We start from the raw sequence: 12981 nt of genomic DNA, 5'->3' as shown, positions 1-12981 counted from the left end.
AAATTACCATAGAACATCATTGCACTGAATTGCTTTAGGGAAATTGGAAAGATTTCTATGTACTGATGCACTGTGAAATGAGCAGAACCAGAGCAATTTATCACTATCATTGAGAAAACAACAACTTTGAAAAATTTAGTACTTTGATTATGGTAGTGATAAACCACAATTCCAGAGGAGACACAATCCACCCCTTCACAGAGAGGTAAGGATGGGACGCACATTTTCACAGAAGGCCAACAAGAGAGTTTGTTTTTGTGAGACTATGAATGATGACTGTTCCCTTCTTTCCTTTCTGCTTTTACTCCCCCACTTTTTTTCTTCTTTCTTCTCTTTCCTTTCTTCCTTCAGACCCTCTTTCCATCTTCTCATCCTTTTTTCTTTCCTTCTCTTCTATCCCTCTTTCCTCCTTCCTCTCTCTTCTTCCTCCCCCTTTTCCTTTCTTATCTTCTCTTCCTTTTCTTTCCTCCTCTTTCTTTCTAGCCACTCTTCTTTCGCCCATATCTTTTTCCTTCTCTTTTCTCCCTAATTCTTTTTCTTCCCCCTTTTCTTTCCTTCTTCTATCTCATTCCTTTTCTTTCTTCTTTCCTTCCTCTCCTCTCCCTTCCTTCCTTTTCCTCTATCCTTCCTGTCTGCCATCCTTCCTTCTTCAGGTGCGGACAGAAGCAGGGAAGAGGTTCGAGGTGGACTAAAAACCAGACAGGAGCCGCGCGGGGGCAGCCGGAACCTGCCGCCGCCGCATCGGAGCGCCCCTACCCCGGCGCGCGGGGCTGCCCTGCCCCGTCCGTGGGGTAGCGGGCCCCGCCCCCGCCCCGGCGGCCCCGCCCCCACGGTGAGCCCGGCTCCGGCGGCCCTCGCCCCCGCGGATGAGCGGCTTCCCCACTGGCGGATCTCCCGCCCCCGCGGCATCGGCGGGGCGCAGCCGGAGCGGAGGCCGCGGAGGGGGCGTGTCACCTGGGCCGGGGCGGGGCGCGGGGCGGGGCGCCGGGCGGGGGGCGCGGCTCTTCCGGGCTTGCTGGCCGTCTCTCCCAGGTGCTGTGGGGCGTCCAGGTGCGCGCCCCGGCCCCGTTCCGGGCTCTGATCGCGCCGCGCGCCCGCCCCGGAGCCACCGCAGTAGGAGGAGGTCGGGAGCCGGGAGCGCGGGGCCCCGAAGCCGCGAGCCGCGAGCCCGGGGCCGCCTGCGCCCGACGCTCCGCTGAGTCCGCGGTAAGTGCTTGGAGATCCCCGATCCCCCGCTCACGGCTGCTGCGCACTTCCACGCCCTGAACCTGAAAACTTTTCCAGCGCGTGGGCCAGCCTCCCCTCCCCTCGCGGCTGGGCAGCCGGGTCCCCGGCCTCTGATGGACGGGCGGGTCCCAGCTCCGGGTCCGAGCTCCGGGGTCCGAGCTCCGGGGTCCGAGCTCCGGGTCCGAGCTCCGAGATCCAAACCGCGGGGTCCCGAGTTCCGGGTCCGAGCTCCGGGTCCGAGCTCCGGGTCCGAGCTCCGAGATCCAAACCGCGGGGTCCCGAGCTCCGGGTCCGAGCTCCGAGATCCAAACCGCGGGGTCCCGAGCTCCGGGGTCCGAGCTCCGGGTCCGAGCTCCGAGATCCAAACCGCGGGGTCCCGAGCTCCGGGTCCGAGCTCCGGGGTCCGAGCTCCGGGTCCGAGCTCCGGGTCCGAGCTCCGAGATCCAAACCGCTGGGTCCCGAGCTCCGAGGTCCGAGCTCCGGGGTCCGAGCCGCGGGAACCCCGCCGGGAAGCGCCCTCCCGCCGCTCCCTTGTAGGTTTCACTGGGGGAAGCTGGTCAGTTACCTTTCCTGACCGCAGCTGGCCCACCCCTGGCGAGAAGGGAAGGCTGGCCCGGGAAGCGGCGCCCGTGCGGGTTTCGCGCACCGCTGCCCTCGCAAGCCTCTGCCGTGCTCCTAATAGTGCCCTGGGTTATGACCCAGAATTTGGGCCATTCCAGGTTTCCTTTTTCCCTTTATGTTGGACATTTTAACGTGGACATGTTTAAATGGACATTTAAACATTATTATTCTGTGCACTTTAAACAATTTTACTTTATTATACAGTGGAGCATAAGGCTTTTGATAAGGGGGAAAATGTAAGGAAATGATCACCTCCCTAGCTGTTGTGTAATGGGATCCTGAAGTTGTTAACTGTAGCTTCCCTCGGATGTGGCCGCTTTAGCCGCCGGATTGCCCTTGATTTTGTTGGTCTTGAGAGAAAGAAATGGATTTGTATTTAAAAATAAGCCTTTTTAATAGTGTACTTTACATTTGATGCTATTTTCATTCCTAATTATAGAACTGTGCTTACAAGGTCTGAATTGATTTTTTTTTTTCCCCCCACTTAAGCACTTTATGCCCACACTGGCTTATTGAACAGTGCCCATGAGTCCTTGGAAGCTTGAGGTCAGACTTTTTTTTTTTTAAAGGAAGTTCATTTATTATTATTATTATTTTTTTTAATAAAAAGAGAGTAGGAGTAAGTATTTATTTGACCTTTATGAACTCACCAGAGAAAAACATTTAGGGCAAAAATTGGTTGAGAAAAGAGACTATTTCATAATGTTTAAAAAGTGGGTCGTGAAAGTAGGATATAAATATAGTCTGGTGGAAGAAGCACATATTTCCAGTTCTTTTCTTATACTTTGAATACACTTACAAACCAATTATCTTGGATCTTAAATTTAAAGCATTAAAGTTTTGGTTTGTGATACTCAACAGTGATTTATTTAAACTAAAACATAACTAGTGGGCAAATTGAATGACTCTTTAAAACATATGTATGTAGGTGTGTATACATGTTTGTGTTTTTCTGCTTCCTCCAGAGACTGGTCATTTTTAATATGAGTTGGTCTGTGTTGATAGTTGTACTGATGGTAGTTTAATAATCCAGTGATATTTTTCCCTTAATGACTATCAGCGTCTTGGTTAAACCTTTAATAGGTATAAGAAAAATGATTTTTGAGACATTGTAGATGAAATTTTGAACTCAAAGAAAGGACTGTGATGGAATCTGTGCTTCCATTAGTCTGTCAACATGAAGAAAAAATATGGTAAGTGCTTATTATGTGTTAGGCCCTTGAAATTAGGATCCTACAAGGCCCTGACCTAAGACTTGAAGCTGGGGTGCTGCTCCCTACCTACCCCACCTCCCATTTTCAGTTATGGTCCTTGCCCAATGGGATGTTATGATGATATAATTTGTTTATAAACAGGAATAATTTGAAGCAGTGATAACCTTTCCAGACAGAACTAGTGAGCACCATTTTTGAAACAGTCATCCTGATCAAAGATGCTATTAAAGACACATATTTAAAATATTCACTGCTTGAACCCACACTTCAAGGGGTAGTTTCCTTTCCTAAGGACTATGCCTTAAACCCAAATCACACTAGCTCTGGTTGATTGGCCATACCCAGTTGGTTTGTCTTGTTCTGATTGGCTCAGAGTGAATAAATAGCAATTGTTTTGGCCAGAAACCTAGAGGGTTTCCTCAGATTGGCCTTTCTGTGCCTCATTTCTTATCTAACCTTAATCACTCATTGGGTGTTGACTCAATCCAACCCAGACCTGGGGGGAAAAAAAAAAAAACTCTGCTAAAAAAGCTAAGGTCTCCCTGTTCATCCCGGGCCTTTGGTCATCCTGATCTGTATCTAGCCAGGGATCTAGGGCTCTGGAGGGGAAAGTGAGACTCCTCCCTCACTTCAGTTCACTTGAGTGTCATGGCCTCAACTCCCTGATGTGTCATGGTCCTCTTCTAGAATGAAGCACAAACAACAATATTACATGATAGAATTTCCTTCTGGTTATTACCAAGATAGTAATTTTATGTAATAACATTATGGTTTGGCCAATAAAGCTTGTTCCTTTTTGGTTCTTTTCAAGGAATATCTGAAATTTTTTTGTGTTATTTCAATTTTTAAAAAATATTTATTCAGATTAAATCTGTATTCATGAAGAAAGCATCCTATTTCCTGATCTCTAATTAAAATGGCACTGAAACCATTATTTTATTCCTTTCCTTACCTCCTTTCCACCCCTAAGCCCTCCAATCTTTGATGGTAATCGGGGAGTAATTAGAACTTGATATATGTATGGACAAGAAGAAATTTAAATTTGAGGCTTAAGTGAATTCCTTGACACTTTTCTGTTGCCATTGATTATCAGTGTTCAGCAACAAATTTCTCTCTGTACATTATAAGTGGTTATCTGAGAGCTGAGAGTAGATCATAATCTCATTTTCCTTTGAAGCCTGTTCTGGGAGAGGTATGCATGTTTGTAGTTTAGTGTTATTTTAGTCTGAGGCATTAATATTGAAGCAGGATGGGAAGATAAACAATTTTTAGAAATTTAAATATCTCCAAAAGTTCAAACACATAGGTGTGTGTATGTATGTATATACATATATATATATATATACACACACACACACACACATACATCTTTATATATGAATGTGTGTTTATATATTTTTACATATGTACCTATATAAAATTATGTCTAGATATTATTATATGTTACATATTATGTCTCGATAAAAGAAACCATTCTCAACCTCATTTCTTATTTTAATCACTGAATGGTTGGTTGCCTCAGTCAGTGAGACCTGTTGAACATCTTAGCTTAAAAAAGCCAAGGTTTTTCACTACATTGGTGACTGTCTCCAGTGGTTCTGATCTATGTCTGCTCACTGGAGCTAAGTGACTCTGGAGGAGAAAGTGAGGCTGGTGGTGACTTTGTACAAATTTAATTCACTTGCTAATCGTGTCATCACCTCCCTGATGTCATGATCCATTTCCAGAAAGGATAAACAACAACGTGTGTGTGTGTGTGTGTGTGTGTGTGTGTGTGTGTGTGTGTTTATGTATAACATTCAGATTGAGGCACAAGATTAAATATAAAGAGCCCGAGAACTTGTAAATGGAAAAAAAGTTCTCATATTATCACTGATGCTTCTTTCAGACAAATGAACATAAGTTGATTCATAAAAGCCAGATTGACAGTGCTGATTACATTGAAAAAGGGTAAAGACACTTGGAGATGGTACTCAAGCCAGTCAGTACCAATGGTCATCAAATCCATCATTAGAAAATAGTAGAGATTTTGATGACAAACAGAATATTTGAACTTCAGAAGGGTAAATTGCTTCTAGTTGATGTGAGTCTTAAAAACAACGTTGACATAAAATTTAGTGCCCTTTGAGCAAACTACATTAGGGAACTTATGGTTACATAGGAAATGCTCACTTAGTACTTTACTGAAGGGCTGATTTAGTGGTTAGATTCAGATCTGAGGATATGGTAGTGTCTTGTAATCAGTAACTACTTATTAAAAACCAACTATATTGTATACTAAGAAAAATCCAAAAAAGATTCCTGCCTTCAAGATGCTTACATTTTATTTTATTAAAAAAATTTTTTTCAATTGTATTTTATTTTTCCAAATACATAGCAAAGATAGTTTTGGACATTGATTTTTGTAAAACCATGTGTTCCAGATTTTACCTCTTCCCTTTCTTCCCTTCCAAGACAGTAAGCAATCCAATATAAATTAAACATGTTCAGTTCTTCTAAACATATTTTCATATTTGTCATGCCACCCAAGAAAAATCAGATCAAAAGGGGAAAAAGCACGGGAAAGGGAAAAAAAAGGGGAGCAAACAACAAAAAGGTGAAAACACTATGCTTCCATCCACATTCAGTGTCCATAATCCACATTCAATGTCCATAGTTCTCTCTCTGAATACTGATGACATTTTCCATTCCAAGTCTCTTGGAAATGTCTTGAATCACCTTATTGTTGATAAGTCCATTGCCGTTGATCATTGCATAATCTTGTTACTCTCTACAGTCTTCTCTTAGTTCTGTTCACTTCCAAAGTATCACTTTATATCCAGGCCTCTCTGAAATCATCCTGCTGATCATTTCTTACAGAACATTAATGTTCTGTAACATTAATATACCATAACTTATTCAGCCATTCTCCAACTGAGGGGCATCCACTCAATTTCCAGTTCTTGCCACTTACAAAAAGGGCTGCTACAAACATTTTTACACATGCGGGTCCTTTTTCTTTTATGATCTCTTTGGGGTATAGACTGGATCAAAGGGCATGCACAGTTTTATAGCCTTTTGGGCATACTTCCAAATTGCTGTCCAGAATGGTAGGATCATTTCACAGCTCTACACCAGTGAAGATGCTTACATTTTAACAGGAGAGACAGCCTATATGGAAAGAGGTATAAACAAGGTTATACATATTGTATATGTGAGTGTGTGTGTGTGTATACATATGTGTGTGTGTAAAAATACAAAAGTATATGCTGTATATACAATAAATATATACAAAATGCCCACTGTGTATAGATACTGAGGAAAATTCAGTTTAGATAAGATTGAATCCTTGCCCTCATGAAATTTAAAAGTTCAATAGGGAAAAATGGCATTCAAAATAATTCATGCTGGATATTCCCAAGATTATTAATTAAATGTTGTATGCATTTTGAAGGGAGATGGAGGAGTCTGCTTCACCTAGGGGAATTGGAATTTTATTTGGGTTTTCAAGAATGAATAGGGAATGACAGTCAGGGAATGAGTAGGGAAGACTTCCTCAATCAAGGGAAAATGGAAGCAAAAGAGTATGAACTATTGGAAGCAAAGAACAGTCTAGTTGATCTCTCCTGGTTATGAATTGTGTGACGGGAAAAGAAGATATACCATTTATGTGGCAAAAACGAGGGGTGACCAGGCCCTGGCCCAAGTGCTCCCTTGCTGCACTCTTGATGCAGAGAGAAAACCAGGAGGGTTTTCACTATGTTGGATACAGCCTTTGTGACAAACTGTTGCAAAATATAGTTGGCCATTCCAGGTTGGACATGCACGGGTAGCTTGTGATCTGCCCCATTCTGAATCAGAGAGAGCCCGGAGCCATTTGAGTCTTTGAAAGTAACCTCAACTTGTCAGTAGGAGAGAAGCATCAGGTAAATCCTTACATGGTGGTGTGAAAATATAGAACAGCAGAAATTCAGGGGTAAGTTTCACTTTGAAGGGACTTTGAGGTACAGATGACAAATATTATTTTACGGAAGAGGAAAATGATCAGAGTTGTGGCCTTCTCCGAGCTAATAGAGCTTGCAGTCTGCTGATAAAGCGCCCAATAAGTGCCAAGCATAATGCTTGGCTCAGGGCGTACATGTGCAGAAGGGGTTCTGTGCCCAAGGAATCTCTGTTGGGAGAGTGAGGATAATTGTTACAGATACATAATTAGAGAATACATACCAAAGGAGGGTGGGATGTGGGATGGCTGTAACAGTTGGGGGAATCAGGACTCTGAAGCAGGAGCTGTTGAGTCCACGAGGCAGGGATGACAAAGGGAACATTGTAGGTTATTTGAAGCATGTAAAGGCGTGAAATCTGGGAGAGATGGGGAATCCTGTGTTGAGAACCCCAAACATGAAGGCTCTTAGCTGGAGTCTGCCTTGTAGGAATGTGCAGAATGAGTCTGGAGCAGGATCCTGATGGTCTGTAAATGCCAAAGAACAGGTCTTAAAAAGAGAAATTCTGAAGCTTGTTGAGCAGGCAAATGGGGTCTGATTTGGAAATGCTTTAGGGATGTCCCTTTGTTGACTGCTTGGAGGATGGATTGAAGATTAGTAGAGCTGGAAACCAATTGGGGGCTCTAACAGGTGAGGGGTGCCATCTGGAATGATTGGGGTATGAATGATGGACCTAACTTCTGAACCATATTGGGTTTTTTGCTGACTTTTTAGTAATGATTTCTATTGACTCTCCAGAAGAGTGAAGTGACCCGAGGTTACATGGATAGGAACTGAAAGAACCCTTTGATTAGAGGTCATTGTCTGCAAATTTAAAGCTTTTTCTGCTGTGTCATATATTGGATCATGGGGATTTAAAAAACAAACAAAAAAACAAAACAAAATAAAACAAGCAATAATAACAAAATATCTTTCACTTAACCAAATGGGGAAAGTAAAGTCGGGAAGAAGTCTTTAAATTTGTGAATTATAAAGGCAATATTGGTAAATAGTATGATGTGACAGCACCCCTCCTTTTCTTCCCTCTTCTTCCTCCCTATAAATGAATGCAATCTTTAACCATATTGAGAGAATGATTTCTAGTAATAATTAGTCAGTTAACTAATAAGTATTTATTAAACATTTGCTATATATTAGGTACTCTGTTAAGCTTTAGATTTCCAAAGAGTAAGAAAAAATAGTTCCTCCCCACAAAGAGCTTATATTCTTTTTTTGGATTGCTTTAAGCATTTATTTTTAAGCCTTTTTAAAAAATAGGATTGTCTTTTTTTCTAATTACACGTTAAGATAGTTTTCAATATTCACTTTATAAGTTTTGAGTTCCATATTTTTCCCTCCCTCCGCCTACCCCAAGATGGCAAGCAGTCTGGTATAGTTTATACATGTACAGTCCTATTAAACATATTTCCACATTGGTCATGTTGTGAAAGAAAAATCAGAACAAATGGAGAAAGTCATAAGAAAGAAAAAACAATAAAGTGAAAATACTATGCTTTGATCTAGGTCTGTTTGTATTTGATCTGTAAAATACATCTTGGGCCATGCAGCAAAGTGTCCCAAAGCATTTTCCATCACGAGTCTCTTAGAATTGTCTTTCATCATTTCATCTTTCATCATGCAAGTGTGTGCGTTCTAAGTCTGTCCCGGTTGATCATTGCACAATGTTGCTGTTACAGTGCACAATGTTCTGGTTCTGCCCACTTCACTTTGCCTCAGTTCAAGTAAATCCAAAAGCTTGCATTCTATTGGAGATGCTCTTCCCTCTGTACTCTGCTCTGGTCAGATGACATTTGGAATATTGTGTTCTGAGTGTCAAAGTTTTGGCTAGATACTGTTATTGAATCTGTCAGCCAGGAGGAAGGTGATTTAAGTCTGTCATATGAGGATCAGCAGAACTGGGGTTTTTAATGATAGTTTTGGCTTGTTTAGGTATTTGAAGGACTGTCACATGGATGGTGGGGTGGGGTTATGCTTGTCCTGCTCCAAGAGATAGTGTAAGTGGAAGTCAGGAAAAACTTCCTCTTCACTGTCCCTAAGTAGAATGGTATGCTAATTGGAAGGCCTCAAGGAGCCTCTGACTGTTGGACTGGTTATCTGCTGAATTCCCCTTCAGCTCTTAAAATGTGCTCTTTATTCTAACATCTATTCCATCATCCATATAGTTGGATGGTCAGTAAATCTTAAGATTTGTTGTCTTGGATATCAAAATGCATGTCTTTTTTTTTTTTTTTTTTTTTAATATCACCCTATTTCTCTTTATATATTATTCCTTTGCAGAGAGTCATCCTCTAATATCAAAGAATAAAAGAGAAAGAAGGAAAGAATAATTGTCAAAAGTACTACATCATCTGAGTCTGGCAGTATTTGCAATGGAGTCCTAGAATTTAAAAGAGCAAAGTGAGTTCAGTGATCATCTGGGCCAAATTGCCAGTGTTGATTATCTAAGTGGATTTTTAAGTTTATAGAAGGGTTTTTGAAATAGCTGGTATCCAACAGCAGGTTGAACCAATGTGAAAGGACCTAATCACAAAGTTAGTGTGGAAGAGAGGATTACTATTTTTATAAATGAAAGAGTAAAGAGGGTTTGGGAGCTAAATTGGGCCCACATAGACCCAAATCTTGGTGTTAAATGTTAATGTTAAATTGATCATACCTAGATCATATCTAGAGTCATACCTAGTTCATGACTGGAGTCCAGTGACATCGATTAGCACCAGAGGTATACCTAGAAGTTTGGTTTGTAGATTATCCAGATGTTAGACATCTCTTTTCTACCTCATTCAATTCACTACTATCACGGACCCACTACCCTTTCCATCCTGCTTTCATGGGGACTAAAAAACTTGAACTCTTCTAATTACCAACTGATTAAAGCCTTGACTTCAAAGAGCTTCCAATCCAGGATTTAAAATACATTTTCTAACCTTAGCAAATTAGCTCAAAAACCAGATGGACTGCTTTGGCAACAATCATGAAAGAGATGGAAAGGCTATTAAAGCTGATGATATGAATTGGCACTTCATTGTTGAGATAGTATCTAAACCTAAATATTATCTACTTTTAATAAGGATTCTTCAGGGTGAGTGAAGGCAAAATTACAACTTTGGCTTTCACTGAACTAAGAAGAGGAAGGTATAAAATTTTAAATTGTGAGAATAAGATTTCAACAAAACAAATTAACTTTATTCAGTGATCGGTTATGACTACCGAAGAAGAAAACTCACTAAAATTTGACTTTTCTTTTTCTTTCCTCTTGGACTATGCAGCCAAGTATCCAAAACATTTTTGTCTTCCACTTATCTCATATACTTGGAAGTATTTTCTCCTATTCCTTGGTGATATGACCAAAATTATATTTCTTGCTAGTCTTTCTGGCTTAAGATTTTTAATTTTCATTTCTTTCTTTCTTTTCTATAATTTCTTTCTTTCATTTCTTTCTTTCTTTTCTATAATTTCTTTCTTTATTTTCTCTTTCTTTCTTTCTTTCCTCTTTTTCTTTCTTTCTTTCTTTCTTTTTTTCTTTCTTCCTTCCTTCCTTCCTTCCTTCCTTTCTTTCTTTCTTTCTTTCTTTCTTTCTTTTTCTTTCTTTCTTTCTTTCTTTCTTTCTTTCTTTCTTTCTTTCTTTCTTTCTTTCTTTCTTTCTTTCTTTCTTTCTTTCTTTTCTCTCTCTCTCTCTCTTTCTCTCTCTCTCTCTCTCTCTCTCTCTCTCTCTCTCTCTTTCTCTCTCTCTCTTCCTTCCTTCCTTCCTTCCTTCCTTCCTTCCTTCCTTCCTTCCTTCCTTCCTTCCTTCCTTCCTTCCTTCCTTTCTTTCTTTTTTCTTTTCTAACAGATACCATTCTCTTTGCAAGTACCCTGAACTTACCATAATAATGCAAGATACTTTGGGAATTAAAAAAAAGTATGTACTACTCACTACTCATAGGGAATTATGCATCAATCAGAAATAGAAAGTTAACAGAAATCATTATAAAACCATATAAGATAGTACAACTTGATTTCTTACTCCAAAAAACAAAGGAAATTGGGCAGTAGAGTTGATCAGTAAAATCTGGGATATTATGGCAAAGATTCATAACTGAAGTTAAACTTGTCGATAAGATGTAGGAGACAGGACTGTTGGAAGGCATCAATCAGGCAGTCAGCTAGCATTTATTAAATCCCTATTTTTGGCTAGGCACTGGGTTAAGCTCTGGGAATACTAAGAAAGTCCCCAAAACTTTGTTGCCTGTCAGAAGTTTTACAGCCTAATGATAAGTATTTCAGATCAGTGGGCAAGACATCAACATGTGAAGGCAAAAATAAGTGTTCCTATATCACCCTACATCCTTTGGTATCTCAGTACTTATAAACAGATATAATTTCCTCCTTGTAAATACTCTTTTTATGCAGGTCTGAACCTATCAAATTCTTCAGAGGCAGAGAGGAGTAGTGAACCAATCATGTAGTTTGCCAGTTGGATACTAATTTCTTCCTGACCATTTAAAAATAGATGTTTTTAACTTTTACATGGTGTTCATTTCTCAACCCAGTGAGGACTCTGTAATACAAATTAAAAAAAAATAAATAGGAAAAAATAGCAAAACCAATTAAAATATTAGTAGTACAGACAATATTCTATACCCATAGTTCCTTTACCTCAGCAAATAAGGAGGTGTCTTTTCTCAATACTTTTCAGGCATAAATAGTTGTGATTAAGATTAGGGTGTATCCAGTTTAATTTTATTGTTTCATATATATATATATATATATATATATATATATATACATATATATTATTGTTGTATTGATTGTTTTCCTTGATCTAGTCTGATTTCTTCATTTTGATCATTTCTAATAGAATGTTAGTTAATCTACCATCATCCTCACGAACCACCTTATATCTTGCTGTTTCCCAATTGACTGGCATGTAATTAATTTTCAATTCTTTCCTATTAAAATTGCTGCTAAAATACTTTGATATCTATTGGACTTTTCTATCATTATTCTATTAGAGATATATATCTCATAATGAAATCACAGGGTAAATGGGTACGGACATTTAAGTTTCTTCCCAGAATGGTTGGACTAATTCATAGCTCTACCAACAGCATTTTAGTATACTTGTCTTGCTGTATAGTCTGTCTACTCTTCCAACACTGATTACTCCCCTTTTTTTTCATCTTTGCTAATTTGATCCATCAAAGTTATTTTGGCTTATAGTTCTCTTATTAGAGATTTGGGGCAATCTTTAATAATTGGAAAGCTTTCTTTTGAAAACTAGTTGATCATAACCTTTAACAGGAAGGCATAGCTATGCAACCTGGCAAAATGCTCTTTCCCTACCACCATCACCTAACCCAAGACTGATGAAATCCTGTGATGTTTTTCCCTTCCCAGTGGTTTCCGGCCCTAGGCCCCTTGAATACATGGCAGATATGGTATTTTATGTTGCTTTGATGAGGAGGGAGTTGCCAGTGACATTCCTTTTGGTCAGTGTGCTCTGTCACTATATGATGAGAACCATTTAGATACCATCTGTCTTGCTGCTGTCCACTTGAGAAGCTTTGGCTCTTTCCATTAGAACTCAAAGGACTAGTGAAGCTTTCCATTTAATCCTTAATTGAAGAAAGTTTTCTTTGAGATCAGGGATTATGTTGTTTTTCTCTTTGTTTTCCCACTTATAACAATGTGTTTTAAAACATAGAAATGCCTTATATATATATATTTTTTTTTTATTCTATTTTACCACTTATCCATTAGAGAATGACTCTTGGTATTATATATTTGTGTTGATTTCCTGTGTGTCTTGGAAACCTTATCAGAAATATTTCATATAAAGTTTTTATGTTTTTTTTTTTGCTTTTATTTTTTTGGTGTTTTTTTTTTTTTTTTTTTAACCCAGTTGAAATTTCCTTCTTAAATCTAGCCACAGATTATTTTTTTTAAGTGCTAAAGCTTTT

At 39.7% G+C, this 12981-nt stretch overlaps 1 protein-coding gene across 3 annotated transcripts in view; it reads left to right on the top strand.

The window, feature by feature from the left end:
- The first annotated feature begins 1149 nt into the window (after positions 1–1149).
- The window catches only part of ARAP2 (ArfGAP with RhoGAP domain, ankyrin repeat and PH domain 2), a 213718-nt gene continuing 201886 nt past the window's right edge, over positions 1150–12981 (top strand). For all 3 annotated transcript variants that reach the window (XM_031942783.1, XM_031942784.1, XM_031942782.1), the window contains exon 1: positions 1150–1206. The gene's annotated coding sequence lies outside the window, so the exon portion shown is untranslated. The remainder of the gene's footprint in view (positions 1207–12981) is intronic.

This window comes from Sarcophilus harrisii, chromosome 6 (genome assembly GCF_902635505.1).
Source record: "Sarcophilus harrisii chromosome 6, mSarHar1.11, whole genome shotgun sequence".
NCBI lineage: Eukaryota > Metazoa > Chordata > Mammalia > Dasyuromorphia > Dasyuridae > Sarcophilus > Sarcophilus harrisii.
This window is presented reverse-complemented; position numbering and strand designations above follow the sequence as displayed.